Raw genomic sequence first — 22,406 nt, 5'->3', positions numbered from 1 at the left:
CAAACAATAACTGTCTACAACGCACGGAATTGGTGTAGCTGAAGTCAAGACGGACACATTACCGAGCGAGGTGGCGCAGTGGTTAGCACACTGGACTCGCATTCGGGAGGACGACGGTTCAATCCCGTCTCCGGCCAACCTGATTTAGGTTTTCCGTGATTTCCCTAAATCGCTTCAGGCAAATGCCGGGATGGTTCCTTTGAAAGGGCACGGCCGATCTCCTTCCCAATCCTTCCCTAACCCGAGCTTGCGCTCCATCTCTAATGACCTCGTTGTCGACGGGACGTTAAACACTAATCACCACCACCACCACCACCACCACCACGGACACATTGATACTGGACACTTGTGGCTTACTATGCCGGGAAACAGTCTACAGTATAATGTATTTGTTCAATGAATACCCGATTATCATCTGCATTTCTTCTTGGTATAGCAATTTTAATGGCCAGTAGTGTACACTTAACCCAAGTAAACCAGTGTACAGAAAAATAGTGGAGTGCGAAACTTTTCAATTACGTAATGATTTTTCGTGGGTCCTGTACGGAGCCGAAAGTTCGCGAAGTGAGACAGTTAAGCAGACTAGCGTGACATCACAATAGGGTCGAACTTGACGATGAACAGAGTACGGCTCTCAGTGCAACAAATGAGCAGGCGTACGCCGAGAACCGAGGCAGTCAGCGAGGTGTGCGTGGGCGCAGGTGCTGGCCGTTCTGTCTGCTGCCGCTGCTGATGCTGTGCGCGGAGGAGGCGCAGCTGTTCTGCGCGCACTGCTCGCGCTACCTGGGCTCCTACGACCCGCGGACCGGAGAGCCCAGGCCGCTGCGCACGACCGCCTTCCCGCGCAGCACCGCCCCCAGCGCCCCCGCCAAAGCCTCGGCCGACGCCGGGCACCGCGCGTCCGCCGACCAAAGGGCCAAGTCCACCTCGGCGCCCAGCGTCCCCACGCCCCCAGAGGACTAACTCTGTTATTGTCTATGTCTCGTCTCTCGTAATAAAATTCGTCTGTCTGCCGTACCAGGTGCTGTTTCATTTACTCGCCACATGATGCTGCACTAGGTCCACTACAACCTTGTTCAATAATAATAATAATAATAATAATAATAATAATAATAACTGTATTCAACATCAAATAATACAAGGATCACTTTATGAATTTTTCAATTCTCAACAAATGAATGTACATATTTTTCTTGCAGTAAACAGTGATATGACATGGCAGTTTTACAAGTAACTTACTTATGGGTCATGCTTGATATGAAAGTAGGGAGCAGTTCATCTTAGCAGTTAAGATTTATTTTAGGTTAGCTGTTCAAGAAATGGATGCACAAAAACTGTATGATTAAGTGTTTAAACACTACTGGCAATTAAAATTGCTACACTAAGAAGAAATGCAGATGATAAACGGGTATTCATTGAACAAATATATTATACTAGAACTGACATCTGATTACATTTTCACGCAATGTCGGTGCATAGATCCTGAGAAATCAGTACCCAGAACAACCACCTCTGGCCGTAATAAAGGCCTTGAAACGCCTGGGTATTGAGTCAAATACAGCTTGGATGGCGTGGACAGGTACAGCTGCACATGAAGCTTCAACACAATACCACAGTTCATCAAGAGTAGTAACTGGCGTATTGTGACGAGTCAGGTGCTCGGCGACCATTGCCCAGACGTTTTCAGTTGGTGAGAGATGTGGAGAATGTGCTGGCCAGGGCAGCAGTCGGACATTTTCTGTATCCAGAAAGGCCCGTTCAAGACCTGCCACATGTGGTCGTGCATTATCCGGCTGAAATGTAGGGTTTCGCAGGGATCGAATGAAGGGTAGAGCCACGGGTCGTAACACAACTGAAATGTAATGTCCACTGTTTATTAAGTGCCGTCAATGCGAACAAGAAGTGACAGACACATGTAACCAATAGCACCCCATACTATCACGCCAGGTGATACGCCAGTATGGCGATGACGACTACACGCTTCCAAAGTGCGTTCACCACGATATCTCCAAACACGAATGCGACCATCATAATGCTCTAAACAGAACCTGGATTCATCCGAAAAAATGTTGTTTTGTCATCCGTGCACCCAGGTCTCCTGTCTGTGACGCAGCGACAAGGGTAACCGCAGCTATGGTCTCCCAGCTCATAGTCCATGCTGCTGCAAACGTCGTCTAACTGTTCTTGCAGATGGTTGTTGTCTTGCAAACGTCCCCATCTGTTGACTCAAGGATCGAGACGTGGCTGCACGATCCGTTACAGCCATGCGGATAATATGCCTGCCATCTCGACTGCTAGTGATACGAGGCCGTTTGGATCCAGCACGGCGTTCCGTATTACCCTCCTGAACCCACCGATTCCATATTCTGCTAACAGTCATTGGATCTCGACCAACGCGAGCAGCAATGTCATGATACGGTAAACCGCAATCACTATAGGCTACAATACGACCTTTATCAAAGTCGGAAACGTGGTGGTACGCATTTCTCCTCGTTACACGAGGCATTACAACAACGTTTCACCAGGCAACGCCGGTCAACTGCTATTTGTGTGTGAGAAATCGGTTGGAAACTTTCCTCATGTCAGCACGTTGTAGGTGCCGCCACCGTCGCCAACTTTGTGTGATTCTCTGGAAACCTAATCATTTGCATATAACAGCATCTTCTTCGTGTCGGTTAAATTTCGTGTCTGTAGCGCATCTTCATGGTGTAGCAATTTTAATGGCCAGTAGTGTATTAAAGGATACTATACATACCACGTAGCTATAATTCAACTGGCGGTGGTACAAGTGGTGCAGTGCGAGCTGTGTACGTTGCAGAACGCTGAAACATCGGAAGTATGTTTACTGATCGGTGCGGTCTCAAATTATTCTGAAAAAAGAAATGTTCCACTTACTGCTACCAGATGGAAAATACGGCGTCGTAAGCAGTCAGAATATCAGATGTTCCCTGTTTTGGCGTGAGTGTGCTGTTTGTCACTTGGTGACACTTGTGATTTCTTTTGAGAAGTGATTCTCGATGTAAAGGGGCAAGATTGCTCATGTTTTCCGTACGAAATAGGGTGCAGTGCTGGTACTGTTATATCAGAACGGCAGCAATAGCAGCGCTGCATTGCGGGAATATCGCCGACAGAAACAGCTGAGAAGAGGCCCAATGTCAAGAAATGAGCCACAGAAAATGACCGAGATATTTTAACAAACGCGTGAAATAGGTGGTGCACCAGAGAGGGGAAGACAGCCCATTCCAGTGGCAAGTGACGATGATGATTTATGGTGGAGGGCGCTAAACAGCTAGGTCATCAACGCCCTTACATTGTTATACTGAAGATGATATTCATAATCTATGGAAGGAGACCAATAAACCGGAAAACCACGCTTGATGATTTATCATCATCAAACGAAGCCCCACAGTCCACCGACCCCCCAAAGATTATGAAAATCTTCCAACGTAAAGCAACAAACACCAGGAAGGTGAGGTTCAGAAAAGCCCATAATAAAACCCCATCGAGACACAGAGGGACAACTAAATGAAATCATGGAGAAAATACCTGTATAGATGCTGTTAAGAAAGAGACAAACAAGCGTGGCTGGATGACGACTTAGAAATAATACATGACCCAGCCACTCTGTGACACATTAAGGTTGCACACCATGTATTTTGGGAAGAATTTCGGACACCGCAGAAAATTTCAAGACACGAACAGCACTTGCCTCGTTATCAGTTAAAATAGAGGGAAGATCCTGTGGGAGACCCAGTTCAACACTCAGGTCGTCATATAAAACGCACTCACTTAAAATATGTCGTACTGACAGCTGTGTACCGCATGTCTGACATACTGGTGGCTCCTCCCGACGTAATAAGAAGCTGTGTGTCAATGAACAATGTCACACTCTAAGCAGAGTAAGGGCTACTCCTTCACACTGTCGCGAGCGGAAGGAGGTGATCCGTAGTCGCACTGAAGTCTTTATGGAACGTAGTTTATTGTCTCTCACCTCCAGCGACAAGGATTCCCATCAACACATGGCCTTCCTGGCCTCAAATGAAGTGACAGCCCGCAGAGGGACTGAACAGCTGGCAGGAGGAGGAAGGGAGCAAGCCGCCTTAGCAGCAGCATCAGCGAGTTCATTTCCCTGGATGCCTATGTGCCCTGGCAGTTGATGACGAAGTTGCCAAACAACAGTTCAATCAAGAGATTCTGTGGTGCATTTTACAAGGGTAATCCTTCAAGATTCAGAACTGTCACCAAATGAAGCCCTATGAGAGGCTACAATGCCGATACACTGCCCTTCGTTTTTTGGCAAGCATAGAAATCGATTACATGTGGATGGGGTATTATTTGGACAGACGAGGCGCGCTTTACTCTGCAGGGTGCCATCAGTGTTCAGAACTGAGGCATATGGGGTTCTTCTTCGACACATGCTGCGCAGGGATACCCACAGCACTCAGCTTACGTGGCTGTGTGGTGTGGTTTCAGAAGCTCCTTCATTCTCGGTCCATTTTTCTTCGAGATGATGACGCCTCGCGGGCCTGTTAGGAGTACCGTGACACCTGCACATTATAAAACTGTCTCAACAACGCTATGTTCATGCAAGATGTGGCGACCCACATATCGTTTGCCAGATCAGAGATTCACTTTGAGAAACCTTCACTAGAGGCCGCATCACCCCTAAGCAATTTCAAGATGTGTGGCGTTCCAGATCCCTTGACCTAAATCCACGTGACTTATGGCTGTGGGGATGTCTATCAGGAATGTCTCTGAACTCTTCGTGATCTGAAGGATAACGTCCTGTGATGAGTACAACCCGCACTGGGCTCTTGGAACACAATCAATTTAATTACGAGGGCAATACCAAAAGTTAGGTCTCCTATTTCTTTATAAGTACGGAACTCTGTGTGGCAGTTGGTCACACTGTACTGAAGAGTGCTTCCCGCGCTGTGTGTAAACATGCGTACGTCGCGCTGAGGCGCTCAGTCTTGGCTTGGCAGCTTTTGAGAAGGGAGGTCCCGCTGGATGTTACTGCCAAATGCGAATTGCGCGCAGTTATTCGATTTTTGAGCGCAAAGGGCACTGCGCCGATTGAAACCCATCGTCAATTCACGGAAATGTATGGCGAGTCGTACATGGATCTCAAAAATGTTCGCAAGTGGTTTAGAGAGTCTGCAGCTGGTCAGACCGAAATTCACAACGAACAAAGGAGAGGGAGGCCGTAAATTTCTGAGGAGACAGTGTTGAAGGTTGAGCAAAGCATGCGTGAAGATCGGTGGACCACCCTGGATGATCTCTGCTCGTTGGTGCCTGAGGTTTCCCGAAGCGCCGCTCACAGAATTTTAACGGAAACGTTGAACTACCGGAAGGTGTGAGCAAGATGGGTGCCATGGATGTTGACTGAGGACCACATGCGACAACGAGTTGATGCTTCGCGATCATTTCTTCACGGCCATGCAGCCGAACAGGACAACTTTCTGGAATCAACTGTCACGGGTGACGAAACCTGGGCATACCACTTTACACCTGAAACCAAGCAACAATCACGCCAGTTCATAACTTTCTAAACAATATGGCGGTGAGCTGGTATGACATGGGCATACAAAAACTGCCACAGCGTCTACAAAAATTCATCGGCAGAAATGGTGATTATGTCGAAAACTAGCTAGTTGTTCAAGCTGTAAACTGATGTAAACCATTGAAGAAATAAACAGGTCTATGCACTTATAAAAAAGTAGGAGACCTTACTTTTGGGATTACCCTCGTATAACCACCCAGTACATAATGAAGCCTATAAAAAATTGTGATTATGCTGTGCGAAGCAAAGACAGTCCCTAGTGAGTGCTGTGGGTTGATAATATTCTTTTTGGTCTGGCTTTAAAATTTGCGATGGGGAGATATATGACTGAATTCGATAATGTATTGAGAAGCCCCAGTCCTGCATGCAGCAAAGTTCTTTGATAAAGTGAATTCCTGTGGTATATGAGATAAAACTGATCTTTGTTTCTGGTGTTCTTTTTGTGCAGGTCAGAGTTTACATCACAAGTGTTGGGACCCTCATGACTGGTATAGAAATATACGTATTTATAACAGCTAATATCGCAGCTTTAGGAAGTAGGTCACGACAGGAGTGTCTTGGTTTTGCACTACAAACTGTACTTAGAGGCTCCTCTTGTTCCTTTAAAAGCTTGTAAATGTTTAAGTTGTAGCACCCATTGCTTCTATTCAGTGGTTTATACAGAAAGACATCAATGCATGACAAGTGGTCTTTAGTTCACAGTTGTCAATGCAGTATTTGCTGTGCTTATTGATTGTGAATACACTTTCAGCCAGTTTGCTTGTCAGAGAGTGAACATGAATACCCTATCGAAGTGTATGTTGTACTGCTATTCCCAGGAACTCGCATAGTTTCCTTGAACAGAAATATCAGTTCCAATGCACAACTGAATTTCAAAATCTGTCGTGTGCGTTAAAATCCATGATTGCTGTTTTCTTGGTGCTGACATTACGGCGACTTTCATTGAAGTACTAAATTATTTCATTTGTAATACAGTTGCACAATATTTGTAATTGATCATAATCCTTATGCTTGCACATAGTAGCTGTATCATCAGCAGGCAGAACTGTCTTTTTAATTTGGGGAGTAGTGTTTTATGTCATTTACGTATATCAGGTACCGAGCCCTGGTGTACCCCACATGTCAGTAATGCTAGATCTATGAATGCTACACGCTGTTCTTAATAGCACAAACTCGATGATGACGGTTGTTACGTTCCGAGGACCTTTCACACTGAGCGCATGGTGTTCATGGACCCGCACGTGGCTTCCTCTAAAGCGTGCGGCACAGTAGAACACAGTGTGCCACTGCAAGTGCAGCTTTCACTGAACTGTACCACTGTGCAAGAAGGAAAATGAAAAACCGTTGACAATGGGCAACTCCAGTGTTAAACAGTAGGTTAATGCACGGCCCAATCGATTTTTTCTGTGTTCTGCTTGCAGATAACAATAGACGGTTCCAAAATTTTTGTCGAAAGTCATTCTGGGACTTCCAACAATTGTTGGTTGTGACCGAATCTGTAGTACTGAAGGACGCAAATCACAGGAATTCCCTATCTTGCAAAGAATCGTTTGAAGTACTTCTGTGCGTTTCGGTAGCTGAAGATTCCGTTCACGAATTTTATGTATCACTTCTAAATATCCGAACAAAGTAAAACAGCTACTGTAAGTAAGGTTTGCACAGCTTTCACAAATGTCTTGACCCCCTCTGTAGTTTCACTACCTTATATAAAACTGTTATTTACAAGGAATTGTAATTAAATACTTAATCTGTTGCCAGAAGAGCTCACCTGTGACCATAGTATAATATGTTAAAGGAATGATTTGTGTTCAGATTAACATCGGGACAAACATGTATTTTGTAAATTTGGTTTTGTTACTCGTTACAAAAATATACATATAATATTTTCTTTGAATGTACAACAATGATCAGTCACGACGTTACTAAGAAGATTATGAATTAACTCAGGTCCTAATCTTCAATTATCTTGGGAAGTTTTTAAGACATCCGTACAAAAAAATCATACTTCGGATACAGAAGTATTCACAGAAAAATTATACACTGAACTGATGTGGTTGTAGCCGAGTTGGTGGCTGACACAAAAAAAACTGTTTTCTAGTTGAGGGAGTAACAATGTGGTTGGATACACACAGTATTACTGTTTCAGAGGGAAAATGGTTAGTTGTTCAGTTTTCAAACCATCTACACCATTCAGTTGACTGTATAGGAGTAAAAGTGATACATTGCTTCCAGTCAAAACCAAAGTGGTCTTCCTGAGAAAGAGATTCAATTCATGTTCCGAGTGGATTGGTGATACTGGCAACATATGGAATAGAACAGAACCACCAACAAATTTTATGAAACAGCGGATTGCACTTGTCAGGGAGATCATCCACCTATGCTTTTAGCTATACATGCAAAACTCATATTCGATCTGCAATGAATTAGAGAAACTTCCTATATGACAACTGATCTAAAAGATGTCTTGATAAATTCGACGTATGTAACTATCTTGCTTCCCATTTTCCTTTGGATTGATGGATTCTACTTCCACGAACGCCCTACTAACTGAAGCGCACGGAATTCCTTTAAGAACTCAGAAGTGTTTCACTACAGAATTTTCTACTAAAGAAAATGCAGAAACACAAAGCAAGCTGCAAAAATTCTGCAGCATTTTTTCCATCTGCTTACATGCACCACCCCAGATACTGTCTATATTCTGAACGATTTAAACTTGTAAATGCAGAGGATTATGAAGTACACTCAGACATTTACCTTAAATAATTACTGTTGGTATTCTTTCTGGATATTCACTGCATATTCATTAATCAGCGTTTGTGTTCACTACAGCAATTTAGAAATGGTCCAACGTCTCATAGAACTACCAAGTTGTAAATAAAACATGTTTCCTCAAATGCGATAGAAATACTCGCAAAAATGGATCTAAAAGCAAATTCCAGAACTAGGTAGCTCATGCATATCCATGTCCGAAATAGAAACAGGAAAGGCAATATTGTTTACTCAGCTTTACTGTGATCTCCACTGCAGAAATTGTTTCAAGAGGCTTTCCTGTACATAAGAAAAACTGGGCACCAAAAAAAAAAAAAAAAAAACTGCGTCGTACCCAAATAAGTCATTCATTCAGAAGATTATGCGAAATGCAATAAAGAAACCAACAAAAACATCGGGAATAACTTAAATAACTATCGGAAACCGGGTGAAGGAATTTTCCGATTCCACTATGGAATACTCTACAACAAACGTATTGATCATTTAGTATTTTGTCACTTCATTTATCCATTGATCGATTTTACCCCGTCGATCACGAAAACGATTGAAATATGTTAGGAAGGATGTAAGCTTCCTCTCATTTACTTATATGTATGAAATACTGAATATTCTTTTTTTCAAAAACTTTATCCTCTTTGTAAAGTGTGCTTTAGTCATCGTATTCCACTGCTGAGCAAAGCTGACTGTTGGTTGGCCCTGTGTTACACATTTCACTTGAACAGTGTCGTGAAACGAAACATAAATCTAAACGAAATGCTAAATTTGAATCATGAAAATGAATCTAATCAAATGCCAAAAGAAAATGATTGTGTCCTCAGTGAAAACTATTTAACTGACTCTCGCTACTGAATCTCATTATGAAAGTTACCTAACATGAAGTGCAATGTCTGACTTGAAATATCTACGAAATAAATTACTGATCAACACGGAAGAAAATGACGATTTAATATTACCTTCAGTTTTCACGGTAAGTTATTCTGCCTACTCAGTAGAATAGCTGAAAATTCTGACTATGTACTATTTACTTACAAAGTGCAAAATGAGATCTCCCTCGGAAGAAAAAAGGAACTTACCTTTCATTCAGCTTGATATTTTGTGTCTGTTCTCGAAAACAAATAGAAATCAGAAAATGCAGCAACTAAAGAAAAGTACTCTACTCTACATTTTTCTTTGCTCGTCAGAAAAAAAAATCTGTTGGTGCGTGCGGCGTAAGGTGCAATGCACACACAACAAAATATTTAAAATCTTACTAAGAATAACGGAGAATGGTTTTACTTTTAGAAAATGCGTTCTTGAATGGTTAAACTCTGATTATTGCCAAAAAGACTGTACAACGTAAGAAGACTAACAGTTAAGAATTTCTCTCATTACAAAAACTACAGACATCTCAACCAACTGCGTGATTTTTAACATAGTTTAAAAAAACAGATCAAATTAACACAAATCATGAATATTATTAGTTATCTAAGGCAAAAAAACATTTCCTTCAATTGATAGTTCTGACAAACAAGCATTTCATTCTCGTGCATATATGGGTTAGCTCGAAATATTCTTCCATAAATCTTCTCCATTGGTACAATCAATAAAATAGAAACAAGTTTTCATCTCCATAATAAAGTATCCCGGACAGTTCCGCCCAGATTCACAAATAACAGATCTCATTTTCGGAGCACTCAACTACCCACTGCCATGCCTCAATTAAGAATGCCCCGGCGCTCCACAACTGGCTTACTAGACAGTTAACCATAAACAAATTTAAACACAGAGTCAAGGACCTTATTTACTATTCTTGCAATGTGCTCATTCAACTTTGTCCCAATGCTGTAAAGATGAATCATTTACAATAGCATAAAACTTATGAGAACATTACGTTTTTTCTACTCATCTGCTCATGTGCATTACCTGATATTTTTCTATATCTAGAGCAAGCTTCCATTCATCACACCAAATAGAAATGTTGTCTGCTTTCTCTTGTATCCTCCTACAGTGAGTGAACACGAAACTTTCCACTACACCACAGCGTCACCAGAAAAGAGTCGCAGAGCATCACTAGCATCGTTTGTGTATATAGGGAACAACAACGGCCCTATCGCACATCCTTGGGGTTCTCCTGACGATATACTTGTCGTGCTGAACACTTTCCATCCCGGCGATGTACTGGGGAGACTTCGAGCCAGTCACATATGTGGGAAACTACGCTCAGACCTTCGATAACAGTCTGCAGTGGGGTACTGTCTCAAACACTTTCCAGAAGTCTAGGAATGTGGAACCTGCCTGTTGCCCTTCATCCGTGGCTTGCAGGATACCATGAGATAAAATGAAAAACTGAGTTCCTCGTCAGTGGTGCTTCCTATTGCTGGTTTGCAGACAGAAGCTTTAGTGTCTCAAGGAAATTTATTATATTCGAACCTATTACAACATGGGACAAAGTGTGATCAGTGGTGATCATTGTCGCCATTGTAGCGTTCATGAGCCAGTGGAGCAGTACACTACGATTGATGTGTCAAGAACAATGCAACTTTATTCCGTCTAATAAACAAAATAAAATAATTTCTTAGAACGACAATTGGCACCACCCAGTTCAGCCTAATGGTTGATCACTGAAATTTTTCAGCAGGTAACCACTGAAGGCACAGAAATGTACTAGTGGGAATCAGTGACATGGAGCAGGGAAGTTCTTACGTGGAGAAAGCCCATGGTGACCGTTTCTTGATAGGTGGAGAGCTTGGAGACGAATCAGAGACGAATTCCTGAGAACTGGTGAGCTGTGGTTAACTCCAATTGATGGACCACTAGATGCGGCCAGCATGGAGCACAGAGGGCACTCAGCAACATTGTGCCCGGAGTGCAGCATGCAGTCAGTGAGAGAACTCTTATTGAGGAATGACTAGGCATGATTAGAGAAAAGTCTGGAGTGTGAACCCCCCTGCACAGCGATCAGGTGGCGGCGACCTGAAGTCATCTGGTGGAAGAATGCAAGTGGAAGTATATGACTCGGGGAACAGAGGTGATGCAGTGTTAGTAGTCCTTTTTGTAACGATGCTTATGCATGTGGCGGCAAGGCTGGCGCTACATGGTACCTAGTACCAAGGCGGTTGGTGGAGATTTGGCTGTAAAAAAAAAAAGAAAAAAAAGAGAAAAAAACAGGCGTATTTGTGTGCTGCTATGGACTGTTGTCGTCTGAACTCCAGAGTAAGTGTTGTTAGTGTGTCAGGGTTCAGCAGCTCACGGAATACAGCCTCATGGTTGGTGGCTGTGTCTCCAGGGCATACAACATTCTTCACATCCTGAGGGAAAAGACGTGAATACCAAAGGGAGGAGTTGCCCAGAGCCGGAAGGAGGTCACTGTGACGGGCGCTCACGATGGTGGAGGCCTGAACTACAGAGCAGTAACTGAAGGCAGGTGGCCGGAAAGTGGTCATGACAAATGGGGCTATGTCAGACGAGAGTAGGTAAGAGCATACCAGAAAAAGGAAGACGTGCACACTCATCATTTTGGAAAGTCGATCGAGCCACCGAAGGTGCTGATGGAGGCCGGACCAAACGTGGGCTGGGGCTGTGAGTTCACAAATAGAGGGCCAGGGAAGTCCTGCTGATGGCGTGAATGGTGTGTCCAGATGAGGAACAGCTGCAGCTCTGTGTAACATAAGGGGACCCAGGAACATATGCAGTGCCACTGCCATGAGGAACTGTGGAGAGACGACCAAGCAGGGGCGAGGCACGGTAAGGCTTGAATTAGTCCATAAGTAGATACAGGATAGGGTAACTCTGGGTTAAGGAACTGAAGAAGGCGATAGGGACGAGCACCATAAAAACTGAGGAGAAAACAAAAAGATACAGCAGTGACTGAAAGTACACATGTGCAATGAAAAAATATCTACAACACTCCAAAGTACAGCACAGTTACGGAGGGCTACTCTGGGCAGGCACAAACGCACAAAAAGTCTGAGAGTCTGGATGGTAGTTGTTGTGGAGACGTAATCTCTAAGTCAAGTCTCTTCGTTGCTATCCTAGTGGTGGGGACGAGTGCGCTATCTTCGATCCTAGGTGTTACTGACTATGACTAAACTACGCAAGCATCAATTCTAGTCGTCACTGCTGCGACGGATAAGTGCGAAAGAATGCTGATTTTCGTCACTATTGCAGTGTTTGATACCAAGGGAAAAAAATTCTACGATTGATGTGTCCAGGTAGCCAAGAAAAAAAGGAGCTTTACTGAGACTAACAAATAAAAATACAATAACTCTTTCTTGGAAACACAATCGTCACTACTCGGTTCAGCCTGATGGTTAGTCGCTGATGCATTGGAATTGAAACGTCCCCTTAGAAAAATTTATACACGACTGTGCTTAAGCTGACACACAATATATTTAGCGCAACGCAATCTGACTTCCAAAAATCCCTACGAAAGAATGGCCCTGATTAACATTAACCTATACGTTTCACAAATCACTTACCTCACAACAATCTTCGTTACTCAAGCTACTGCAATACAGCGAGTGCCACTACTGCCAGCTAAATAAAAGATTCAAACTACTGAAGGCACTAACTACTGATAGCTATAGTTAGCAAATGAAAGATTTTAATACAGAACAGACAATGTATTTACCTTAATAGTCGTAATATATATGATAGTTCATGACATCCAGTCTTACAAATTACAAAACTCCGCCATCTCTCTCCCCACGCCCACCACTGCTGGCGGCTCACCTCCAACTGCGCAACGCTACGCGCTGTTAGCATCCAGCTGCCGCAGCTCAACACTACAATGCCAGACAACAATGCAAACTAAACACAGACTGCGCACAGCACAGCCAGTGATTTTCATACAGAGCGCTACGTGGCGGCGGCGTTACCAATAAAAAATCCTAAACAGCCTACTTACATAGCCCCCATGTTCCCCACAAAAAATTTTACAAATTGTTTTGAGCACTGGCCAATAATGATTTGATAAAATTTTTCATAATTACTAAAACAAAGATATCAAATGCACACACTTATTGATACAATGTTGGTCAGAAGCTAAACTTCTCTCACAGTCCATAAAGATAGTCCTGATCATTCATCATAGCAAAATTGCAGTGTTTTTTTAAAAGTCTGAGCAATAAAAGAAATTGCACTTGGAAGTAGTGGATTTCTAAGCAGTCTTGAAGAAGTAGTGTTGTCCTTCCAACGAAAGACAGTGCTGACTCTTGACATGCAGACAGGTAATAGGCCACAGCAGAGTTAGTCGACGTTGAAGACTATCGGTAGGTAGGTCATCACAGAGCAGACCCACTGTAGTCCTGGTAGAGATTACAATTGGTGGGCCACCAGAGGTGCAGACCCACTGCAGTCCATGTAGAAATAATGGTATTGGTGGGTCATCAAAGGTGTAAACCCACTGTAGTCCTTGTACAGATGGCCAGCAGCCGTCTGTTTGACTGTGCAGGCGCACAATCACCATTGAAGAGTCTTGTGGATAATATAGCAAGTCCATAACCACCACTTGTGCACTCACAAAAATTGTTTTTGAAATGTCCTTACAACCAGCAATGCTGTTAGCCAGTCCCTTACTGAATTATTAACACATGTGCAAACACTATAAGCCCCCTACTTCTCACATATTGTCCATATACCATGACCAACAGAAATGCGTGCAGTGAAATGTAATTTACAAGTTACTTAATCTGATGAACTGGTGTCAATTACAATTTTATAACATCAGAATACAATAACAAAGGTACAAAATACTTCTTTAAAGAACATAACAATACAGATAAAATTTGTAGTAGTACAGGTTTTACAAAAGAATCGAAATAACAAATACATCAGTGTTACAAAAATTACGACATAAGTACATACATAAAAGACCAGAAAATTTTTGAAACATCAACTTCACACATGAGCATTAGAAAAAACAGAATAAATTATGTGTAAACATGTTTACAAAAGTAAATAACATGTTATTAATGCAAGTTATATTTGAGGATAACAGTATTCCTCATCATAGTGAATGTAGCTTAGTATTAGAAGAGAAAAAATTCTATTAAACAGTACACAGAGACAGGAAGAAAATAAATACACAAGGGCACACAAACACATAGTGGGATAACACAAAAGGAAAGGACAGGGTTTTCGTTTTTACTGTAACATTTGGTACTGCAGTCCAACCCAAAACTGCAGTCCATAGATCTTTCATCTTATTTCAACATTTGTTTCCACCTAAAAAATCCTATCCAAGCATGCTTTCTGTATTCTGTTCACATCCTCTTTCGAAAATAGTTTTTCTCCACTGTACACTACTTTTTTGGCCAAGCTTCTCAATGCTTTTCTTTCAATTCATCATAGTTAGTTTCTTATATAGTCTACCCCCTCTTAAGCTAACTTAAACCTACTGAGCTCAGATGCTTAACTAAGGGACGAGGCAATGCAGCAGCACAAAACAATTAATACAAACAGCAATGAAAAAAAGGTGCAGGGAAGCAAAGCAAGCAGCAATAAATGTAATAACTTATATTTAAACATGACAAACCCACAAGCAGAAAAAAATAGTACACTGAAGACAACAACGCAGATAAGGGAAATGTATATTCACATCTTAATGTCTATGTAATTAAAGTGGTGGACCACAACTTATTCTATGAAATAAATTACCAAGTACTTGAAAAGAAAAGTATGTATGCAGTTCCTGTTACTAGTCCCTTCTTATTGTTCTTTCCTTTCCAAGTGCTCCTTTTTTTTGAAGAATGTGGATCATAAAATTATTATTTATCAGATCTGTTGACAGAAAGTTTTCACATTAGCAAATGCATTTACTTTTATTTTATAAAACCAATGCTGCAGCACAGCTGGAAAACAGATATCAAATGAAATAAGCATTTATGTAAAAAGCATAAAAATATCATTCAATAGTGATGTGGCATTTCATAAGTTATTAGAAATTCTCTCAATTCTTATAGAAAGACACTTGTCATTATCAGGTGTGCAGATGTAAGAAAGTATCTTTCCAAGTAATGAGCGTGTCGTTTTTGCGATGCTTTCTACAAAGGAATGTCAATAGCGAGGATAACGGCCTCTTTCTTTTTTCTCCACCTGTGCCTCTGACCAGCACACACTAATGGCTTTCTCTTGTCAGGTGGTTGTCACGCAGCTGGGTGCCCACGACGCATTACATGCAGGTGGACACTTAACTGTCTTGTCGAAATATATACGACACCAGTTTCCACTACAGTGGCAGTCTCATATAAAAATATTTTCACAGGTTGAGAATTTGCGTTACAAATGTGTAGAAACAAAATCCTATAAATATAACAGTGTCCAAAAATTTTCGTCGGCATTATAATACATTCACGCATTTATATACATTTCATAACTCTTAAAGTACAATTCTTGGTTTCCAACAACCTTTTTCACAAACCAGAGACCCTAACCTCTACTCATTATTTCTTACCTTATTCGTCGACACTTCTTCAATATTCCATCATAACAGATAAGTAGCATAATCAAATAACTCATATAGCATCAGCTTATTGATCATAAACATACCGCAACAGCGTAATACACATCGTCATCATAACATCATAATACCTCAGTCAAATTCTCAAAATCGTCGTAGCTTCCTCCAATAACTTCAAAACCTAAAAAAAATTCTCTGCTCATGTCAAAAGTGTCATCTACCTCAAACGTATTTTAAAAATCATGATCCAGTACCAAATACGTCAGTCAAAGCTCTCATAATATCACAATGGTTCCGAAAAAATATGAACTGTTCACAAAGTACAGACAAAATACAATTTCATAAGTGTGAATTTATCCAACTGTGCAATTACGTAAACATCTGTCACCGATGTAGTAAAATAAATATTTGTGTCTCTCAGTTAAATGATCAGATAGCTGTGTAATTTATGTGTTAGAGAAATATGGTACTGATGTGTAAAGTTGTATAAGCAAATACCATATTAGCTAGGGCTCCTTGTGCTTGCCATACACATGGTACACAAAGTAAGCGTGTACCCCCCTGAGGATTAATGTAATTATATCCTCAGGTGTTACAGATTACAGCAATGGAATGAAATGAATTACAGAAAACCTTTGTATCATTGTATTTCAAATATCTTTAAAAATAAATGTTTTAAGTACAAAATTAATCACTCAAATACGTGTACTGTAGCGATAAACTGTGCATCTTGTTGTAAGATAATTATGTGGAAGTGTCGTAGTTATCGTCCTCTGTAAGCAAAGTTCTGCTGAAGTCGATGTAGTTACCTCGTAATAAACAAAGTGAGTTGCTTTGCATATAACTATCTTAGTTATTACGCTTATTGCCGTGATGAAGAAAGTACTGTGCTGTAACGTATTGCTGTGCTATGGAAAAGGTTGTCTAATTGTAGCTATACCACAAAAGTTACCACTAAAACATGTTTTACTTTCCAGAATAATTCAGAAAAACTGTGCAGATATAAAACAGATACATCGCATAAGCACAATGTAAACTGTGTCACACATTAGTAGCGTTGTGATATAATCGTGTAGCTATCAAAGAAACCAAACGCTAAGTCATCTTTAATCTCACAGAAAGTACTTAAAATAAAGAATGTCTTTTCAACTAAACGAAAATGTTGCATTAAAACCTCATTAACAGTATATGTTCTAAGTATGTAAGCCTTATAGTCGTTACGTAATCGTGCAACTAACAAGCAAGAATGTACAAATAACAACACTGTGTCATCTGTTCACTATAACAATGCATTCGTAATTTCTGTTTATAAATGTTCCCTAGGTTCTAGACTGTATAGTTAACTTCAAAACTTTGTTGCATGTTAACAGTTTCTCAGTGTGACAAAGCATACTAGAAATGTGAAGTGAAATGTTTTATGGCAAAGACAAAGTTAAAAAGCAGATTATCTTTCAATAAACGGGTTTACAAGTGAAACGTGGTGTAAACCTTTACTCTTCCTCAGTATGCAGCAAATCAACTTGAAGTCAATCATCATCTGGTATACGGCAGTAAAGAACACTGGAATATTGCTCAAGGTTAGCTTATGTTATTTTTCTCTGAGCCAGCCGGCGCACGCGGCTGCCTGCGGTGCGAGTCATTGTCTGTTTCTTTGGTGGCGCGCGTCGTTATTGGGATTAGGAGACCTAACTTCTACAAATTCGCCTTGCCAAGAGGGCCCTGCTCTGTTTGAATCCCGCCAGTTCTGCTGCAATTCAGGTCTGTCGTTACAGTAACAGTACACAGAGACAGGAAGAAAATAAATACACAAGGGTACACAAACACATAGTGGGATAACACAAAAGGAAAGGACAGGGTTTTCGTTTTTACTGTAACATTTGGTACTGCAGTCCAACCCAAAACTGCAGTCCATAGATCTTTCGTCTTATTTCAACATTTGTTTCCACCTAAAAAATCCTATCCAAGCATGCTTTCTGTATTCTGTTCACATCCTCTTTCGAAAATAGTTTTTCTCCACTGTACACTACTTTTTTGGCCAAGCTTCTCAATGCTTTTCTTTCAATTCATCATAGTTAGTTTCTTATATAGTCTACCCCCTCTTAAGCTAACTTAAACCTACTGAGCTCAGATGCTTAACTAAGGGACGAGGCAATGCAGCAGCACAAAACAATTAATACAAACAGCAATGAGAAAAAGGTGCAGGGAAGCAAAGCAAGCAGCAATAAATGTAATAACTTATATTTAAACATGACAAACCCACAAGCAGAAAAAAAATAGTACACTGAAGACAACAACGCAGATAAGGGAAATGTATATTCACATCTTAATGTCTATGTAATTAAAGTGGTGGACCACAACTTATTCTATGAAATAAATTACCAAGTACTTGAAAAGAAAATTATGTATGCAGTTCCTGTTACTAGTCCCTTGTTATTGTTCTTTCCTTTCCAAGTGCTCCTTTTTTTTTTATGAATGTGGATCATAAAATTATTATTTAACAGATCTGTTGACAGAAAGTTTTCACATTAGCAAATGCATTTACTTTTATTTTATAAAACCAATGCTGCAACACAGCTGGAAAACAGATATCAAATGAAATAAGCATTTATGTAAAAAGCATAAAAATATCATTCAATAGTGATGTGGCATTTCATAAGTTATTAGAAATTCTCTCAATTCTTATAGAAAGACACTTGTCATTATCAGGTGTGCAGATGTAAGAAAGTATCTTTCCAAGTAATGAGCGTGTCGTTTTTGCGATGCTTTCTACAAAGGAATGTCAATAGCGAGGATAACGGCCTCTTTCTTTTTTCTCCACCTGTGCCTCTGACCAGCACACACTAATGGCTTTCTCTTGTCAGGTGGTTGTCACGCAGCTGGGTGCCCACGACGCATTACATGCAGGTGGACACTTAACTGTCTTGTCGAAATATATACGACACCAGTTTCCACTACAGTGGCAGTCTCATATAAAAATATTTTCACAGGTTGAGAATTTGCGTTACAAATGTGTAGAAACAAAATCCTATAAATATAACAGTGTCCAAAAATTTTCGTCGGCATTATAATACATTCACGCATTTACATACATTTCATAACTCTTAAAGTACGATTCTTGGTTTCCAACAACCTTTTTCACAAACCAGAGACCCTAACCTCTACTCATTATTTCTTACCTTATTCGTCGACACTTCTTCAATATTCCATCATAACAGATAAGTAGCATAATCAAATAACTCATATAGCATCAGCTTATTGATCATAAACATACCGCAACAGCGTAATACACATCGTCATCATAACATCATAATACCTCAGTCAAATTCTCAAAATCGTCGTAGCTTCCTCCAATAACTTCAAAACCTAAAAAAAATTCTCTGCTCATGTCAAAAGTGTCATCTACCTCAAACGTATTTTAAAAATCATGATCCAGTACCAAATACGTCACTCAAAGCTCTCATAATATCACAATGGTTCCGAAAAAATATGAACTGTTCACAAAGTACAGACAAAATACAATTTCATAAGTGTGAATTTATCCAACTGTGCAATTACGTAAACATCTGTCACCGATGTAGTAAAATAAATATTTGTGTCTCTCAGTTAAATGATCAGATAGCTGTGTAATTTATGTGTTAGAGAAATATGGTACTGATGTGTAAAGTTGTATAAGCAAATACCATATTAGCTAGGGCTCCTTGTGCTTGCCATACACATGGTACACAAAGTAAGCGTGTACCCCCCTGAGGATTAATGTAATTATATCCTCAGGTGTTACAGATTACAGCAATGGAATGAAATGAATTACAGAAAACCTTTGTATCATTGTATTTCAAATATCTTTAAAAATAAATGTTTTAAGTACAAAATTAATCACTCAAATACGTGTACTGTAGCGATAAACTGTGCATCTTGTTGTAAGATAATTATGTGGAAGTGTCGTAGTTATCGTCCTCTGTAAGCAAAGTTCTGCTGAAGTCGATGTAGTTACCTCGTAATAAACAAAGTGAGTTGCTTTGCATATAACTATCTTAGTTATTACGCTTATTGCCGTGATGAAGAAAGTACTGTGCTGTAACGTATTGCTGTGCTATGGAAAAGGTTGTCTAATTGTAGCTATACCACAAAAGTTACCACTAAAACATGTTTTACTTTCCAGAATAATTCAGAAAAACTGTGCAGATATAAAACAGATACATCGCATAAGCACAATGTAAACTGTGTCACACATTAGTAGCGTTGTGATATAATCGTGTAGCTATCAAAGAAACCAAACGCTAAGTCATCTTTAATCTCACAGAAAGTACTTAAAATAAAGAATGTCTTTTCAACTAAACGAAAATGTTGCATTAAAACCTCATTAACAGTATATGTTCTAAGTATGTAAGCCTTATAGTCGTTACGTAATCGTGCAACTAACAAGCAAGAATGTACAAATAACAACACTGTGTCATCTGTTCACTATAACAATGCATTCGTAATTTCTGTTTATAAATGTTCCCTAGGTTCTAGACTGTATAGTTAACTTCAAAACTTTGTTGCATGTTAACAGTTTCTCAGTGTGACAAAGCATACTAGAAATGTGAAGTGAAATGTTTTATGGCAAAGACAAAGTTAAAAAGCAGATTATCTTTCAATAAACGGGTTTACAAGTGAAACGTGGTGTAAACCTTTACTCTTCCTCAGTATGCAGCAAATCAACTTGAAGTCAATCATCATCTGGTATACGGCAGTAAAGAACACTGGAATGTTGCTCAAGGTTAGCTTATGTTATTTTTCTCTGAGCCAGCCGGCGCACGCGGCTGCCTGCGGTGCGAGTCATTGTCTGTTTCTTTGGTGGCGCGCGTCGTTATTGGGATTAGGAGACCTAACTTCTACAAATTCGCCTTGCCAAGAGGGCCCTGCTCTGTTTGAATCCCGCCAGTTCTGCTGCAATTCAGATCTGTCGTTACGATCATATCGTGTGTCGTCATGTCGGTAGATTCCATAGTTTCTTTCTTGTCAGTCACGTGGTGGAGAATTTCTCCCTGAATCGTAACTGCGCGCTGGACCGTTGCGTCTTAAGTTATTCTGTCTCCCTTGATACTAATTATTTTGGTTTCCATATTGTCTGTTTCTCTGATTGTCTCTGTGATAGTCAGTACCTGTAATAACTACTACTCTGCCAACGGTTGTCATACGGGTGGTGTCTGTTTTGGTCATGATTTACGTTGTACGAATAGCCTTGTCGTGTATTATTTCTGTCATCGCGGAATTGTGACAGGTGTGACCTGCAATTGTTGTGCTCCTGGTTTAGCGTTCCGCGATTGTCAGTGTCAATTTCCAGTTCTTGTAACAGTCCCTGAAAAGCTTCAATGTCGTCTTTGCATCGTCCTGCTAAAATAATCTGTCGTAAATGTTCCGGTAATTTGATTAAGCAAATGCGGATGAGTTCTGAGGGGCTGTATGGGTTTGACAGATACTGATTCTTGTGCAACATGTCTTCAAAATACACTCCTGGAAATTGAAATAAGAACACCGTGAATTCATTGTCCCAGGAAGGGGAAACTTTATTGACACATTCCTGGAGTCAGATACGTCACATGATCACACTGACAGAACCACAGGCACACAGACACAGGCAACATAGCATGCAAAATGTCGGCACTAGTACAGTGTATATCCACCTTTCGCAGCAATGCAGGCTGCTATTCTCCCGTGGAGACGATCGTAGAGATGCTGGATGTAGTCCTGTGGAATGGCTTGCCATGCAATTTCCACCTGGCGCCTCAGTTGGACCAGCGTTCGTGCTGGACGTGCAGACCGCGTGAGACGACGCTTCATCCAGTCCCAAACATGCTCAATGGGGGACAGATCCAGAGATCTTGCTGGCCAGGGTAGTTGACTTACACCTTCTAGAGCACGTTGGGTGGCACGGGATACATGAGGACGTGCATTTTCCTGTTGGAACAGCAAGTTCCCTTGCCGGTCTAGGAATGGTAGAACGATGGGTTCGATGACGGTTTGGATGTACCGTGCGCTATTCAGTGTCCCCTCGACGATCACCAGAGGTGTACGGCCAGTGTAGGAGATCGCTCCCCACACCATGATGCCGGGTGTTGGCCCTGTGTGCCTCGGTCGTATGCAGTCCTGATTGTGGCGCTCACCTGCACGGCGCCAAACACGCATGCGACCATCATTGGCACCAAGGCAGAAGCGACTCTCATCGCTGAAGACGACACGTCTCCATTCGTCCCTCCATTCACGCCTGTCGTGACACCACAGGAGGCGGGCTGCACGATGTTGGGGCGTGAGCAGAAGACGGTGTGCGGGACCGTAGCCCAGCTTCATGGAGACGATTGCGAATGGTCCTCGCCGGTACCCCAGGAGCAACAGTGTCCCTAATTTGCTGGGAACTGGCGGTGCGGTCCCCTACGGCATTGCGTAGGATCCTACGGTCTTGGCATGCATCCGTACGTCGCTGCGGTCCGGTCCCAGGTCGACGGGCACGTGTACCTTCCGCCGACCACTGGCGACAACATCGATGTACTGTGGAGACCTCACGCCCCACGTGTTGAGCAATTCGGCGGTACGTCCACCCGGCCTCCCGCATGCCCACTATGCGCCCTCGCTCAAAGTCCGTCAACTGCACATACG

This window comes from Schistocerca gregaria, chromosome 1, assembly GCF_023897955.1.
Source record: "Schistocerca gregaria isolate iqSchGreg1 chromosome 1, iqSchGreg1.2, whole genome shotgun sequence".
NCBI classification, from domain to species: domain Eukaryota; kingdom Metazoa; phylum Arthropoda; class Insecta; order Orthoptera; family Acrididae; genus Schistocerca; species Schistocerca gregaria.
This window is presented reverse-complemented; position numbering follows the sequence as displayed.